At 38.3% G+C, this 15,215-nt stretch overlaps 1 protein-coding gene across 26 annotated transcripts in view; it reads right to left on the bottom strand.

Annotated features, from left to right (window-relative positions):
- LOC143664558 (uncharacterized) overlaps positions 1-15,215 on the bottom strand; it is a 191,938-nt gene that overhangs the window by 41,575 nt on the left and 135,148 nt on the right. For 14 of the 26 annotated variants that reach the window (XR_013166492.1, XR_013166498.1, XR_013166500.1 and 11 more), the window contains one exon: positions 13,711-13,803. The exons of the other annotated variants lie outside the window; for them this stretch is intronic. The gene's annotated coding sequence lies outside the window, so the exon portion shown is untranslated. The remainder of the gene's footprint in view (positions 1-13,710; positions 13,804-15,215) is intronic. 26 annotated transcript variants of the gene reach the window in all.

The following is a 15,215-nucleotide window of genomic DNA, read 5'->3' as shown; positions in this document are numbered from 1 at the left end:
GGAAGAACTGGAGAAAGAACAGCAAACTAATCCCAAAGCAAACAAAAGGAAAGAAATAACAAAGATTAGAGCAGAAATAAATGAAATTGAAAACATGAAAACAATAGAGAAAATCAATAAGACCAGAAGTTGGTTCTACGAGAAAATCAATAAGATTGATGGGCCCTTAGCAAGATTGACAAAAAGAAGAAGAGAGAGGATGCAAATAAATAAGATCAGAAATGGAAGAGGAGACATAACTACTGACCTCACAGAAATAAAGGAGGTAACAACAGGATACTATGAACAACTTTACGCTAATAAATACAACAATTTAGATGAAATGGACGGGTCCCTGGAAAGACATGAACAACCAACTTTGACTCGAGAAGAAATAGATGACCTCAACAAACCAATCACAAGTAAAGAGATTGAATTAGTCATTCAAAAGCTCCCTAAAAAGAAAAGTCCAGGACCAGACGGCTTCACATGTGAATTCTATCAAACATTCCAGAAGGAATTAGTACCAACTCTCCTCAAACTCTTCAAAATAATCAAAGTGGAGGGAAAACTACCTAATTCATTCTATGAAGCCAACATCATCCTCATACCAAAACCAGGCAAAGATATTACAAAAAAAGAAAACTACAGACCAATCTCTCTAATGAATATAGATGCAAAATTCCTCAATAAAATTCTAGCAAATCGTATCCAACAACACATTAAAAGAATTATACATCATGACCAAGTAGGATTCATCCCAGGTATGCAAGGATGGTTCAACATAAGAAAATCAATTAATGTAATACACCACATCAACAAATCAAAGCAGAAAAATCACATGATCATCTCAATTGATGCAGAGAAGGCATTTGACAAGATTCAACATCCTTTCCTGTTGAAAACACTTCAAAAGATAGGAATACAAGGGAACTTCCTTAAAATGATAGAGGGAATATATGAAAAACCCACAGCTAATATCATCCTCAATGGGGAAAAATTGAAAACTTTCCCCCTAAGATCAGGAACAAGACAAGGATGTCCACTATCACCACTATTATTCAACATTGTGTTGGAGGTTCTAGCCAGAGCAATTAGACAAGAAAAAGAAATACAAGGCATCAAAATTGGAAAGGAAGAAGTAAAACTATCACTGTTTGCAGACGATATGATACTATATGTCGAAAACCCAGAAAAATCCACAACAAAACTACTAGAGCTAATAAATGAGTACAGCAAAGTAGCAGGCTACAAGATCAACATTCAAAAATCTGTAGCTTTTCTATACACTAGTAATGAACAAGCTGAGGGGGAAATCAAGAAACGAATCCCATTTACAATCACAACTAAAAGAATAAAATACCTAGGAATAAATTTAACTAAAGAGACAAAAAACCTATATAAAGAAAACTACAAAAAACTGTTAAAAGAAATCACAGAAGACCTAAATAGATGGAAGGGCATACCGTGTTCATGGATTGGAAGACTAAATATAGTTAAGATGTCAATCCTACCTAAATTGATTTACAGATTCAATGCAATACCAATCAAAATCCCAACAACTTATTTTTCAGAAATAGAAAAACCAATAAGCAAATTTATCTGGAAGGACAGCGTGCCCCGAATTGCTAAAAACATCTTGAGGAAAAAAAACGCAGCTGGAGGTCTCGCAATGCCAGACTTTAAGGCATATTATGAAGCCACAGTGGTCAAAACAGCATGGTATTGGCATAAAGATAGATATATCGACCAATGGAATCGAATAGAGTGCTCAGATATAGACCCTCTCATCTATGGACATTTGATCTTTGATAAGGCAGTCAAGCCAACTCACCTGGGACAGAACAGTCTCTTCAATAAATGGTGCCTAGAGAACTGGATATCAATATGTAAAAGAATGAAAGAAGACCCGCATCTCACACCTTATACAAAAGTTAACTCAAAATGGATCAAAGATCTAAACATTAGGTCTAAGACCATAAAACAGTTAGAGGAAAATGTAGGGAGATATCTTATGAATCTTACAACTGGAGGTGGTTTTATGGACCTTAAACCTAAAGCAAGAGCACTGAAGAAAGAAAGAAAGAAATGGGAGCTCCTCAAAATTAAACACTTTTGTGCATCAAAGAACTTCATCAAGAAAGTAGAAAGACAGCCTACACAATGGGAGATAATATTTGGAAATGACATATCAGATAAAGGTCTAGTATCCAGAATATATAAAGAGATTGTTCAACTCAACAACAAAAAGACAGCCAACCCAATTACAAAATGGGAAAAAGACTTGAACAGACACCTACCAGAAGAGGAAATACGGATGGCCAAGAGGCACATGAAGAAATGCTCAATGTCCCTGGCCATTAGAGAAATGCAAATCAAAACCACAATGAGATATCATCTCACACCCACCAGAACGGCCATTATCAACAAAACAGAAAATGACAAGTGCTGGAGAGGATGCGGAGAAAGAGGCACACTTATCCACTGTTGGTGGGAATGTCAAATGGTGCAACCACTGTGGAAGGCAGTTTGGCGGTTCCTCAAAAAGCTGAATATAGAATTGCCATACAACCCAGCAATACCATTGCTAGGTATCTACTCAAAGGACTTAAGGGCAAAGACACAAACGGACATTTGCACACCAATGTTTATAGCAGCGTTATTTACAATTGCAAAAAGATGGAAACAGCCAAAATGTCCATCAACAGAAGAATGGCTAAATAAACTGTGGTATATACGTACGATGGAATATTATGCAGCTTTAAGACAAGATAAACTTATGAGGCATGTAATAACATGGATGGACCTAGAGAATATTATGCTGAGTGAGTCCAGCCAAAAACTAAAGGACAAATACTGTATGGTCCCACTGATGTGAATGGACATTCGAGAATAAACTTGAAATATGTCATTGGTAACAGAGTCCAGCAGGAGTTAGAAACAGGGTAAGATAATGGGTAATTGGAGCTGAAGGGATACAGACTGTGCAACAGGACTAGATACAAAAACTCAAAAATGGACAGCACCATAATACCTAATTGTAAAGTAATCATGTTAAAACACTGAATGAAGCTGCATCTGAGCTATAGGGTTTTTTTGTTGTTGTTTTTTACTATCATTACTACTTTTATTTCTTTTCTCTATATTAACATTTTATATCTTTTTCTGTTGTGTTGCTAGTTCCTCTAAACCGATCCAAATGTACTAAGAAATGATGATCATGCATCTATGTGATGATGTTAAGAATTACTGAGTGCTTATGTAGAACGGTATGATTTCTAAATGTTGTGTTAATTTCTTTTTTCTATTTTTATTCATTTTTCTTTCTTTCCATTAATAAAAAAATAAAAAAGAAAAAAAGAAAAAAAGAAAAGGTGGGGAACTCACATTTAAAACCACGCTTAATTATAGAAGACTGAATGTTTTTCCCCTTAAGATCAGGAACAAGACAGGAATGTCTGCTCTTGTCACTTCTATTCAGCTTTATACTGGAGATTCTGACCATAGCAATCACAAGAAGAAGAAATAAAATATATGCAAATTGGAACGGAATAGGTAAAAATTATCTCTATTTTGCATAATATTGTATGTAGAAAATTGTAAAGAATTATAAAACTATAAGAACTAATAAATAAGCCTAGTAAGATTGCAGGATATAAGCTCTATATATAGAAATTAGTTGTATTTCTATACACTAGCAATGAACAATTTGAAAATAAAATTAAGAAATCAAATCCATTTACAATAGCATCAAAAAACAAAATACTAATATATGATCAAGGAAGTACAAGACTTGTCTACTGTTCTAGTTGCTAGCTGCCAGAAAGCAATATACCAGAAACAGAATGACTTTTAAAAAGAGGAATTTAATAAGTTGCATGTTAACAATTTTTAGGCCATGGAAATATCCCAGTTAAAACAAGTCTATAGAAATGTCCAATCTAAGGCATCCAGGGAGAGATACCTTGATTCAAGAAGACCGATGAAGTTCAAGGTTTCTCTCTCAAGTGAGAAGGCACATAGTGAACACAGTCAGGGTCTCTTTCTTATCTGGAAAGGCACCTGGTGAACACGGCATCATCTGCTAGCTTTCTCTCCTGGCTTCCTGTTTCATGAAGTTCCCCAGGAGGCATTTTCTTTCTTCATCTTCATCTTCAAAGATGGTGGTGAACTCTCTGCTTCTCATGGCTATGTTGTTCTGCTCTCTTGGAATCTCCTACATTCTCCAAAATGGATCCTTTTTTTATAGGATTCCAGTAAACTAGTCAAGACCCACCCGAATGGGTGGAGACACATCTCTACCTAATCCAGATTAACAACCACTCTTGATTGAGTCACATCTCCAGGGAGATGATCTAATATAGAATAATGGTCTAAAAAGTATGGCATATGAATATGAAGAATATTATAAAGATATTTTAAATCATTCTTTTAAAGAATATTTAATAACACAGAAATGATATAATTTAGTATTATTAAAAGTTCAATTGTTAATAGATGATCCCAATTATATATCTCTTCTTATATAACATTCATAGGCATTGTTATACATACATATATAGTACTATTGATGTAAAATATAGATGTACATATACAGATATGTATATATTTCATTACATATTACATAGCTAAATAATAATTGTATATGTATTTAACAAAATGTTAATAGCAGGGATGAGATTGTTGATACTTTTTTTCTTTTTATTGTCAATCCTGGAAAGGTAGCATGATGGATATTCCAACAATTTGGAAATATGGAAAAAATATGGACAATAAAATTGCCTTTTGATGTAGCCACTTTGGAAAATAGTTTGGACATTTCTTAAAAAGTTAAGCATCTCAAAGCATATGTCTGCACTGCATACAAAGACTTACATGTGAATGTTCATAAAGCATGATTTATAATAGCCAAAAATGTGGAAATAACCTGAATGTCCATCAACTGATTAATGGAAGAACAAATTGTGGCAGACAATACAAGGGAATGCTATCCATCAATAAAAAGGAATGAATAATGACCTATGCCACAGCATGGACAATATGCTAAGTGAAAGAAGCTGACATGAAAGACCATGTACTACAAGATTTTATTTATATGAAATGTCCAGAAAAGGGGTGGGGAAGAGAAATGGAGATTAACTGTAAATGGATATTTTGGATCTTATTGGGGTGATGAAAGTGTTTTGAAATTGGATAATGGTGATGGTTCACAACTTGGTAAACTTCCTAAAAATCATTAGAATGAATGAATTATGATATGTAAATTATTATTCCCTAAAATTAAAAAAAAACTGTTTTGAAAGTTGAGCTTTGTATCAACAGTTAGCAGACCACAGATATCTACAAAGCCACTTACAATATAGAACAGCTCCCAGACAAACAAAATTTGACTGTTACTTCACTGAATATAAGAAGAAATCTACACAAAGGATATACCTTTAGAATGGGGGAAGGTCAGTTTGGGAACCATAAAATAAGGGGAGAGATGGCCTTGGCAAAGTGTATTGGAGCATTATGGTTTTCACTACCTCTCTAATAAGGGAAGTGAGAGGTGAGGTGAGGGGTGGTTCCAAAGAGATAACTCAGCTAAGAGTTAGCAACGGACTCCCCATGCACTGATTCCAGGCACCCAGTCCAAGAAAAGAGTGGTTGGCTAACTTCCCATGTAGCTTCTTCACTGCAGGGAGAGGATGCACTGAAAGGCCAACATAAGTTCTTCTTGACTGCCACTTTGCTCTTTGTAAATCAACCAGCCTAACATTGTGGGTACCCCAGAAGATTTTGTGAACACAGTCGATGTTAATCCATCCCTATAAAACTGGGCTTTTGAGCCTATAGGTCAGAGAGTCTGAGTGGAGAAAATGGCCGTTTCTCCAAAACAGATGTTCCCTTGTGAGCAGCAGACTGAGCACTCAGAGGTCTTTCCACTTGGCATCCTCTCTCTAGATGTGTGTTCCTAGTTGGCATAACCCTGTGCAAGACAGTAGAGCATACTGGATAAGAAAGTAGACTCTGGTATCAGATCACCTGGGTTCAAATTCTATCCCTCAAGCTTATGAGCTATATGAATGGGGCAAGTGACCTAGTATCTCTGATTCAGTGTCTTCATCTTCAAAACACAGATACTCTCCTTTACCTGCTTGTTAAAAGGATCATATGAGATCCCAGCTGTAAAACATCTAACACAGAGATTGTCATATGGGAAGTTCCCACATATTTGCTGTGATTTCCAATTGGCAGGCTCTTCGTGTTTTTCTGATTTTTTTTTAAAAGCCAATTTCCTTATAATGAATGTATATCATTTCAGTTCATAATCAGGAAAAAAATTATTTGAAAAATGTGAAATAAATATGACTTCTTTCAACCAGAAAAGAGAAGTCAGCAGGATAAAGAAAGAAGATAGAGGAAAGAACAGGCAAAAAAAGGAAGGGCACAAAAGTACTAATGAACGGCATTTTTTAAAGGACAAAATGTTAGGATTCAGGCCTTTCTCTCTAATACAAGCCACTTGCACCCCACCAAGTACTGCAGAGATTTTCTCATGAAGTTCCTTAGCCACGATTTACTCCACATTTCATCTTTGCAGGAAAATGAGTGGATTTACCCTCTATAAAACAGGACAGCCAGTGAAAGTTGGTAAAAAGGAATAATCTGGTAGCAAAAATGAGAAGTAACTAAGGACAAAAGGTAGTAAGGCCACTTCCTCACGTTCCTCCCCACCGTCCTCCCAATACTGAAATCTTAGACAAGGCTTGCTCACAACTTAAACCTTTTGGTCCCAGAGGCTCCCAATCAGCACTAGGCCTTGTGTTGGGAGCTTCCAAGTCCCTACCCAAGATTTAATTAATTTTGAGCAAAAGTGGTTGGTTGACATGACAGCAATAAACAGCAAATTGCTTTAATTAATACTGAGACATCAGTGTCCATGTTGTTTTTCAATTACACATTCAGATGCAGGCACCCTGTCTGTGCTGGCCTCAATTTGGTCATAGAGCTCAGCAAACATAGCTAAAATGGAAGGAGGACCAGAAAGGGGGGTGGGGGGTAGGGTGGGGGTGGGCACTGCACTTAAACTGAGATAATCAGCTTGGAGGAATTCACACTCCAAAGCCCACTCCCTGGAGGAGGGCTTTAGAGACCTAAATGAAAGAATTTAAATGTAGTTGGGTGAGGCATTTTCATTTTGCTGATGGCCTGGAAGGGAACTATCAGTTTGATGAAAACAGAATTTCCCTTAGGTTCCAAGACATACTCTTCAAACTGGCTTTCTGAGCCATATGTCCCTTGCTCCCCTCCCCATATTTCTCTTTTTTTCCCTAGCTACAGTCATCTTCAATTTCATGTTAATTCAGAAGAGAGTCAAAGGGGAACAAAAAGCAATCTTTGCTTCTTCCACTCAAGTAACAACTCTAAAGGGACCAGAGTTCCCATTCAGGCACATACTTTTGGGCCTGGAGACAAAGCAAAATGTTTTCTTGAACACCCGAGGTTAAATCCTACAGATAGAGCAGTGTGATTAAATCTTGATAGATTTTTGTTTTAAAAGTAGGGGAAAAAAGGTCTTGTTTGCCTGGTTACAAAGAGTGCCGTTGGCAATCCCTGCTTAATCAGGATTTTGATGAGTAGATTTTCCCTCCCAGGACTTAACACCAAGGAAGAGTCTACCCGAGGCAGCCTCTGGCCCGTTCCCATATGGTCGCTCCATCCCTGCCACTTTGCAGGGCCCTGCCCTAAGAAACAGCTGCTTCATTATTCTAGAGATTTTATGATAATTGTTGGTGACTTTCGATTTAAAGATTATGAAAATAAAACCCTAAATCCCATCCAGCCCCAGGGGGCAACAGGCAAAGTTGATCATTGTCAAATTTCAGTCATACCTTTATGGGGGGAGTGCCATCCTCTCTTTACTAAATTAACAATCTTTTCCAATTTAAGGATGGAGAAACAACATCCCAAAACATGTGATATAATTTGCCCAATGTCACTCCCCAAATGTGTTACAGATCTCTAACAAATACATAGTGCTCAGAACAAGGAAGGAATACAATGTGTGGGCTGAAATGAGGATGCTACTAGATCTTGGGCTCAACCTCAAGACTCCAGATTTTGCAGCTGGTAGTTTTGGTTTGTTAAATGCTGCTGGAAGGCAACATACCAAAAATGGGCAGGCTTTTATAAAGGGAGTTTATTAAGTTACAAGCTTACAACTCTAAGACCACAAAAATGTCCAAACTAAGGCATTCAGAGATAGATACCTGTCTCAAGAAAGGGCCAATGATGTTCAGGGTTTCTCTGTCAGCTGGTAAGTCACCTGGAGAAGTATGCTAGTTTTTTCTCCCAGCTTTCCATTTTAAAAGGCTTTCACAGGGGAGTTTTCCTTCTGCATTTCCAAATGTCTCTTGTCTGTGTCAGATCCAAAGATTTTTTTCCAAAATGATTCCCTCTTAAAGGACTCCAAGTGACCCAACTTGAATAGGTGAAGATACATTCACCCATGGATACCACCTAACCAAAGGTCCCACCCGCAATTGAGTGGGCCACATCTCCATGGAAACGAAAAGATTCCACTCAACAGTATTGAATCAGAATTAAAGAACATGGCTTTTCTGGGGTACACAACAGTTTAAACCAGCACGGTAGTGTTAAGGAAAAGTCTTTATTACCATTTTTTTTTTCACACCACAATGTTTCAAAAAGTTGGAAAGCGGATGAGTGCCCAGCAGTGAAAAGAACAGAGCTGCACAGCTAGAAATTAATCAGTAGAGTCACACGATGGCATGATTTCAGTTTCAGGCATTACCCTGGTTACAAACGGAAGGAGAGTGGAGGGGGAGAAGGTCAGATTCTAATCCGACACACAAAAATGGAATTCATGTTCAAAAGGGAGTCAAAATACTTAATTCTGTTTTCAGGTCCCACAGCCAGCTTGCTTGGCAATATTGATGATGTCACGTAACCACATTGATCCACAATTCTTTCATTTGTTTCCGAGTCCTCAGTTTTACCTACTCTATTGTCAGCAGTGGTAGGAGGAAAAAACTGAATTACATTTACCTACCAGAAAGTTCAAATGGACCCAGGAATAGGGTGGCAGTTGAGTGAACATAATTAATATTTGTAAGTTTTTAATATGTCCCAGGAACTATGCTATGCACTTTACTGTCACCATTTTCTCTCCACAGATATCCTGTGAGGTAAATACTATAATTGCTGTCTTTTAAAAGATAAGGAAACTGAAGTTCAGAGTGGTTAAGTGACTTGCCTGAGGGTCATATACCTCGTAGTAAGTGGAGCCAGGATTCAGAGCTAAATTTATCTAATTTCTGAACTTGAGCCCTCACACGTGAGAGAATTCTACCTGGCAAAAGCACATCAGCGTCATATAGAAGGACCTCAGTGCACCTCCATTGAACACGATATGAAAAAATACCAAATTAGATCACATTCATGCAAAAGAAAAAGAGCTTCTGGTCCTGAACAAACCTCTTACTGGCAGCGGCAAGGTTTTAGTCCCAATCTCAAGTTAGAGAGCATGGATGGAAAAGCTTGTTGGAGGAGGCAGGGCTTGAGGCAGACATAGCCCTGAAGTGGCTCTACCTCTCCACAAATCAGCATGCCGGTCCCTTGCAAGAGTTCATTCCAAACAAATCCATTAAAACCACCATCTTAATGAATATTTCATACAGTTATGACATAGTGAGTTCCATTTAGGAGGGGCTTTTATAAAGACTGAGATGATGAACTAGTAAAATAGCCAACTAATCATCAAGGCTAATAGAAATCTGGCCAAGGGTCGCAGTAGATTTACACAAAGGAAAAAAAAAAAACCCATATACTTCCTTCTTGCTAGCTCAGAAATCCTGTTTTTTAAAGTCTACCTTCCATGTTCAGTTAATGCTAGCCATCCGCAAAAGGCACCTATTTGGATAATTAGATTTTCCTTGGTCCTTTCATGACTTCTGAATAAAGTTAATGTACATATTTGTTGGTTTTCCTTAATCAGATCTATTTCTGAACCCTTAGCGAAAACACACACACAAACACATCTTAACCTACTTTCCCTAGAAGTAGAAATAGAAAGTAGAGATAAGGAGAAGAGCTTATGGATAAATTCAAATGGCACCCCTTGTACTAAACCATGTTTCCAAGTCTTGGCCCTCTCCTCAAGGACACTGCAAGAGGAAGGGGGGTGAGCCTTCAACACAGACAGCAAACTTGGTGGCCAGTGTGTAAGTTGAAGCCTGCTGATGTGTTCTGTTTGCCCTATCCAGTGTTGGCTTCCCTACTGTTTTTAAGAAATTTAAATTTGCTGATGATGTTTAAAAATCTAGAGGTTTTAATAAACATTTCTTGATTTATGACTTTGAAAAATTAGATCTGGTATCATCCAGCCTTCATTCTCAAATAGCTGTGGCTAAGGCATAGCTCTTAGAGAGGACCAGCCTTCCTACCCTCCAGCCTCCATATTGCTTCTCTGATAGGAGAACAGGATTTTTCATTCCTCTTACACTGCTATTTTCCTTAGATTTGAAAGGAAAGTGAAATATTTTTCATACCCACATCTCTATCAAAAGTTGGGAAATGAGTAACAAATTATGAGAGCACATATTTGAAAAACATGGACAAAAACTAAAGCTTAATTAAGATGAGAGTGAAGAATATGCATTTATGTTTGATCTGCAAACAAAAACCAGATTGGGCATTTTAGGTGGACATCTCTTTTTTTTAAAATATTTTTATTGAGAAATTTTCCCACACATACAAACCATATATAGTGTACAATCTCAATATCATCACATAGTTCTGTGCATCACTGTGATCATTTTTAGAACATTTGCATCCCTCCAGAAAAATAAATAAAAAAAAAGAACTCATACATCCCATACCCTTACACCTCTCCCTCATTGACCACTAGCATTTCAATCTACCCAATTTTTACTGTTTATCCCCCATTATTTATTTATTTATTATCCTTTTGTTTTTTTTAAACTCACCTGTCCATACTTGTATAAAAGGAGCATCAGACACAAAGTTTTCACAATCACATGCTCACTTCGTAAAATTTATGTAGTTATACAAACATCTTCAAGAATCAAGACTACTAGAACACAGTTCAACAGCTTCAGGCACTTCCCTCCAGCCATTCCAATACACCATAAACTAAAAAGGGATATCTATATAATGCATAAGAATAACCTCCAGGATAGCCTCTTGACGGTTTGAAATCTCTCAGCCACTGAAACTGTATTTTGCCTCATTTCTCTCTTCCCCCTTTTGGTAGGTGTACACCTCTTGCCCAAGCCATGAAGACCTTTGGAAATTGTTCTTTTCTTTAGCCCTCATGTTCATTCCCATGCTTCCATGTGCCTTCCTTAGGAGTTAACAAAGAGCCAGGCATATTACAAAGTGAGAGAAAGTACAAAGTGAACTAAAATGACTTTGTACTAATTTTCCCTCTCCATTTGAACAGATTTCTGGGTACCAGTTGCACAGTTCCCCATCCTCCTTTCTTGCCAGTTTGAAAGCACTTTTAGAGCCTTTTTTTTTCTCTAAAGTTTTATTTCAGAACTAGTCAGTGCCTGGAAAGGCACTAGTAAAGGGTTCAGTTCACATAGAGACTTTCATAACTGGTTTGATAGGGTACTTACTTTGAGGTCAGCCAAACTTATATTTAGACTCTAGCTCTGCCACTTGCTGTTTCAGCTTGGGTCCCCTCAATAGCAGAATACAGGAAAAGATATTTGTGTAGGTCATTTATTGGAAAATGTGATCCCAAGAATGAGGGACAGGGAAGTGAACAAGGACACAGGAAAACCCAACATGAGGAAGCAAGGTCTTACTTCACACTAGAACTTCTAGAAGCCTTATGAAATATGTATCAGCCCAAGAAACAAAAATCTTTATCCATTGGCTCCTGCCCCATTAGCTGAGGATTGCCCCATGGTGTGTTAAGGCCCCCCCCACCCCATGCAACCAAATGGAGCCAGGGAGGTTAAACAGTAGCCTAGGCAGGAATCAGCGGTAAGGCCGAGAAAATGCAAGATGGTGTAGGTAAGGTGTCCTGGGCAATTACCTTGGTTAAACTGCTTCATTTCTTGAAACTTCAGTATCTCAAACTATAAAATGAAAATAATATTGGTCTTTACCTTGTAGAGTTGTAGGGAGAATGCAATGGAATAATCCATATAAAGCTCATAGCAAAATGTCCAGCAAAATGTCATGCTAATGAATGGCAGTTTCTAGTATAAGCTCTTACTTGAAGGTGAGCTTCACTTGCACACCTTGTAGGACATTTATCAAACAACTCTAGAGCAATAATCAGGCAAACTAAACAACAGTAATTATAATCTCAGTATTCATCTAGCATGAGATTGCAAACTGGCTGCTAATAGTTCAATTTTGTCTCATAGGCATGTGTTCTTTTCTTTTGTCCCACACAACATATATAGAGAGAAATTGATTACCAATAATTTAAAAATCAGAAAATTTTGCACAAAATCCAGATTCCCAGCCTAGCCTTATAAAATGGAAAGATCTGGCTCTGGTGAGTTGGCATTCTACTGCCCATTGGAGCTTTCAGAGTGATCTTTTCAGACAGGGCTCATTCTCCCCAAGTTGCCACTGCAACCTCTGAGTTCATTTCATTCATTCACCACCTCCCTGCCCCCATGGGCCTTTGTGTTTGAAACCCCTGTACTGATACTTACTCTAGAAAGCCAGCCTCCCTGGAAATGGATTCAGGACCCAGGAAAAGAAAATGCCAGGAAAATGACAAGGCTTTGTTTTTCACTATGATTGCTGGAGCCACCCCCAAGCCCAGGGAACTCAGTGTCCCTGTGATAGAGAGCTAAGTGAATCCTGCTGAGGTGAGAGTGTGTGGTTCCAGCAAGTCTGGCGATTACCAACCTGAGGCTGAGGTCACTCCAGCTGCTCCCGGTGCCTGCAACTCTGTTTATTTCATTCTGCTTCATACCAGAGATTTATTTTTATGAACAGTGAACATTTTTTTGTAACATTCCCTCATTTAACCTTCATTATCAAAGTCTCTGCCCAGAGCCCATATAAGCACTATTATTGCCCATATAACATTTTCCAACATAAACCATTTAGGGCATTTTTTCCCGTTTTTATTTATTTCTCTTCTGTTACATTTCATTTGAAATGTGCATGGGGGAGAATGTGTCTTGTTTTTATGTTGTCTCGTACAGACCATAAGCCCTAATGGTGGGGGCTGCCTATTTTGAAGGTTAATAAGCAACGGGGACATTCATCACATGGAACAAACATGCTGGCTTCTTAAAAAAAGTACTAGAAAGGAGTTTTGTGTGACTGAGGAAATTGAAAGGAAAATAACCCAGCTTCTTTGTCTCTCCTGAAAACCAAAAAAAGAAAAAAACATGGTGGCTCCAAAATTGAAGCCAGTGTGAAGATGTTAAACTACTAATCCTCAAATCACCCATAAGTAGGCAAATTCTCCATGGTTAACGACAGTATATATATCCATATCCCTGAATCCCCAGTAACTGACCAACGCATGGTTCAAAGGGAATCATTTAATAAAAGTTTGTATCATGACTCTTAGAAACTCAACTAACTTAAGTAAAATAGTAATATACTGCCTCACATAGTTGAAAAGTTCAAGATCTTCATTCACAATTATATGCAGACACTAAAGATATTAGACTTCAGTTCAGACTCATTCTTTCTATCATGAACACTCACTCTGCCTACCTCTCTGTTGGTTTTATTTTAAGCAGGATCTCCTTATGACAGTCTGATGTTCACCTAGAAGCTTTAAGCTTGCATTTGACAAGCTTAGTAACTCTAGTGAGAGAAAGAAGAAGAAAAACAAGTAAGAGAGAAAGAAAGGTAAAGAACAAGTTTCTCGTTTACAGCATTTCCATCAAAAATCTCCGTAGGAATCTCAATGGCCCAGCTTGGATCCCTGTAGAAATCCCTATGGTCAGAAGTAAGGAATATATAGTTTGGAAGGCTGAAGGTTAGCACACCTGACCTACTGGCCTGAAAATTGGGGCAGGTGGAAGGCACGCCAAGTGGGTATAACAGAAGCCCACTCACCACAAGAAGGGATGGTTGCTGCTGTTGTATAAAGAGTACAGCAAGAGGCAGAGACCATGGGTGCTTCCTTCCAGCTCTGGAGTACCCAGTTAGGAAGTCTCAGGAATTCAATTCAGTTCATTGTCACAAACACATTTTGCACCCTACTATGTGCTAGGGCTGTGCTAACGCCTGACAAAGAGAAGTTGCAAAGCAAGATACCGATCTCAACAAATCCACCAACTGATTGGGGCAACAGCCACAAAAAACAAATCATTATGAAACCCTGAGCTACAAGAAACAGTAGGAATATGTGCAAGGTACAGGGGTAACTTTGGATTTCCTAGGAAGTAGATCCTGAGATTAGCAATTGAGTACTTGTGGCAGGTATTTAGGAGAGAATCTGAGAAACCTGCATAGAGTGATGGTGAAGCGAGACAGGGTAAGGAAGGATGCCAGTATAAGGTGAACTATCAAGCAAGTTATCCTCATGCATAAGGGAAATGTAATCTGCTCTCTGAGAGCCAGTGTAGAACATATGCCTCAGAATTATTCGATGAACTAAGGTGGAGATGATAGTGAGGAGTGTGGGTATTTATATATGAATTCCTACCAGGCATTGGCTATAGGCCACTGGAAGGATGAGGCAATAATTCCCCAGACATTTCCGGCCTGCCACATGGGTGGACAGAGTGGGCTTCCAAGGTCAGAGAGAGCCCTCAGGCAAGGAGATGGAAATCAGGCCAACTGCAGTGAAATGGTAGGCCCTGGGGGTATTGAGTCAGCCACAGAGTATCTGATAGTATACAAATCCTTTTGCTATTCTTTTCTTAAAACACAGAAATTGAGCCAGAAAATTCCTTAAGGCCTAACCAACTCTAAAGTCTTAAGATGCAAGATTTATTCTAACAATCTTATATTTTATGCTTTCATGTTGGCTTGTCTCAGGCTGGTTTTTAAAAACAATCTAAAACTGCATGGGAAATGGGTGGGTGGTGGGAGATGGAGGCAGCTGGGAAAGTGATAATGCTAATGGTTTTGTGGTCAGAATATCTAGAAAGTCACACAAAAATGCATTCATCAAAGAGTCTTACTTGCCTATTAAGAATGTGCTTATTTTTCACCCTCTGATCTCAGCCCCTGAACCTGCATAGTAGAAACACAGACTCGGAGGCGTT

The sequence above is a fragment of the Tamandua tetradactyla genome, chromosome 20, assembly GCF_023851605.1.
Source record: "Tamandua tetradactyla isolate mTamTet1 chromosome 20, mTamTet1.pri, whole genome shotgun sequence".
Lineage (NCBI taxonomy): Eukaryota > Metazoa > Chordata > Mammalia > Pilosa > Myrmecophagidae > Tamandua > Tamandua tetradactyla.
This window is presented reverse-complemented; position numbering and strand designations above follow the sequence as displayed.